The sequence below is a fragment of the Silene latifolia genome, chromosome 3, assembly GCF_048544455.1.
Source record: "Silene latifolia isolate original U9 population chromosome 3, ASM4854445v1, whole genome shotgun sequence".
Classification (NCBI taxonomy): Eukaryota; Viridiplantae; Streptophyta; class Magnoliopsida; order Caryophyllales; family Caryophyllaceae; genus Silene; species Silene latifolia.
Window position 1 is genome coordinate 53,418,339 of NC_133528.1, and position 2,834 is coordinate 53,421,172.

Sequence of the window (2,834 nt, forward strand, 5' to 3'; positions counted from 1 at the left end):
GTGTAGTATGTGATGTGTAGCCTCTATGTGTTATATGATAGGAGGAGGGTTCGTAGAAGAGGCTTTTTGATACAGCTGTTGATACCGTCTGTTGTTGTGCTTTCCGGGTAGGATTTCTACTCGGTATTAGTCCCATAATGGGATGATTGTTGATGTGTTGAGATTGATTGTTTGATATAGTAATTGTATTGTGACTATTGTGATTGTGATTGTACAATCGTTGATAGATTCAGACGGTTGTTGATATTGTGATTGTGATTGGTTGCCTATGGTTCTCGAGATGCGTTCTCGGCTGAGTGGAGTCACTTGCGGGAGTGGCTTCACGCCCTAGTTTCGCCCTTCGTGGAACCCGCCACGGAAGGGGATGTGCACATTAATGGACAGGGTTATCGCTCACTATGTGGAGCGGGGATTTGGTGGGTACGGCTGCGGTCCCCCCATGGCGGTGGTGGGTCCAAAGTGGACGTCGTGATTGAGATTATTGGAGTTGGTTGGTTGTGTGTATGTGTGATTAAGCATCGCTTATCTTATTGTGACATGTATGTTAATTGTGTGATTAGTCTTGACCCGTTTAAATGTTTTAAAATCGTGGTGATCCATTCGGGGTGGTGAGCGATTTGCAGCGGTATATCTTGGATACGCGTGGGATCTAGTCAGGGGATGGAGTCATCACATATCGAGTCTTTAGTCTTCCATTTGTGTTTGTTAGGACAGTTCCTTTCAGTTGGTTTATAGTTTGAGAACAGTTGTATTTTGCTTACAGTTGGTTTTGTAATGTAATCACTTAAACTTATTTAATAAAGTATGTTTCTTCATTGTCTTATGATTATCATGCCTCGGGTAACCGAGATGGTGGCATCTTTATACCTGAGTGGTCCTGGTAAGGCACTTGGAGTATGGGGGTGTTACATAAAGGGCACGTTGTCGGTGGCCACAGTGCCGACGAGGGTTGTGTTAGGTTGTGGTTGGTGTTGGTGTTGGGATTGCATTCTTCTCTTCTTTTTTATAAATTAAATTTTAAAACTGTGTTAGTGGTTTATGGTGGTAGAGGCCCTAGAGGAGACGGAATTAGGAAAGGGTATGAGATACCCTAGGAGATGTGAGAAATGGATTTGGAGGTATCAACTATCATGGGTAAACGTGTTCCCAAATACGGGTAAAGGGAATGGACATTTGAAGCATTCAAACTACAACAAATGGATCTTTCATTCCATTTTTCCTTTCCTGAAGCCCAACCAAACGCTTCAATATTGTTAGATAATTAAGTTAATTAATTTGTACACCGTTTGGATTTCAAATCTAGTATAGTAAATATAGACCACCTGGACATGACAAGTAGACCTGATAAAATTGACCCAACTTGAATGACCCGACCTGAATAATCGACTCGTATCCGATCCGACACCTTAATTGAAGACCTGAACTTTACCCATAATCTAAATTGACCCGACCAATATGTCTCGAGCGAATGTTTTTGGTGCATATTTTCCACTATTTATAACCAACTTGATAATAACCGGCTCGAAAATAAATCAACCTAATATGATCCGAATTGTATCAAACTCGACACCTAAACCAATTGACTCGTTTACCCAATTCAAAATTAGCGAGACACCAATTTGTGAAGTAACAATTAGTCTTGCTTGCGACGGGTCGGATAGTACCGTTTTTTATTGAAAATGGTAGAGAAAGTGGGGGCAAGTTGGCTTTGTACACACAGTTGGCAAGTGTATAAAAAATAAAAAACTGATTTGACTATAGAAAAGAGAGGAAGTGACACATTATTTTTTTAATATGAAATAATTACTTTCCCAATGAACATTATTTACCACACAATTGTAAATTAATCTACTCTAAGCTCCGTCATTTCCTCTCATTTACGTCTTACTCCCATTTTCTCTTTTTTCAACCTTCTATTCTCTCTCTCTAAGTTCAAACAAATCCTCAAAAAACTAGACAATAAGTAAAAAATTGGTGACATGATGGTGAAGAAAACACAAGCTAAAAGGCCACCACCTAAGAAGAATACTAGATGGACAAATGAAAGCGACGATGTGAAAGGAGGTATTATCATTTTCATAGATTTATATTTTTTCTAGTTTATGTTTTTGTTGTTTTTGATTTTTGATTTTTGATTTTATTGTTCTTGGTTTATTTGATTTCATTTTTCTTGGTTTTTTGGTTTTATTGTTCTTGGTTTTTTTTTAGAGATTGTTGTTAATTTGTTATGGTTTTTAAAAAAACTATTTGCATATTTCGCATCTATTTTATGTTTTGCTTTTTAGAATTTAAAACTCGAGTTTATTCTATATGTTATTTTTTTTATTTTAATGTTTTTATATTTATCTTCACCTTCATCTTCATCATCCCACATCTTCATCTTCATCATCTCACATACTATGAAAATATCATATAATATAACGGTGAAATGTGAGTTTTTATGTATAATGTTACCATTTTAGTTAAAATTTGTAACTGTTTTACAATATGAATTACAATATGTAACCATATTAGTCAGAATGTAACCATATTAGGCAGATTAGTATAACCTTTTTACGATATGTTTTGATTATATTTGATTAAAATAGTAACATGTAAGAATACAAAAGATAACATGTGTGTATGTGTATAAAATGTACCAACTTAGTCAGGATATGTAGACATTTTACAATATGATTGTATGTGTGAAATATGTAACTCCAATGGTGACATATTATTCTGAAATGGCTACATATTAAGCAGAAATATTGACATATTGATTCTTTTTTTTTTTTTTTTTTTTTTTTTTTTTTTTGCAGTGGATGGGTGTTGAAGAAGAGGCAACAACTTTGAAT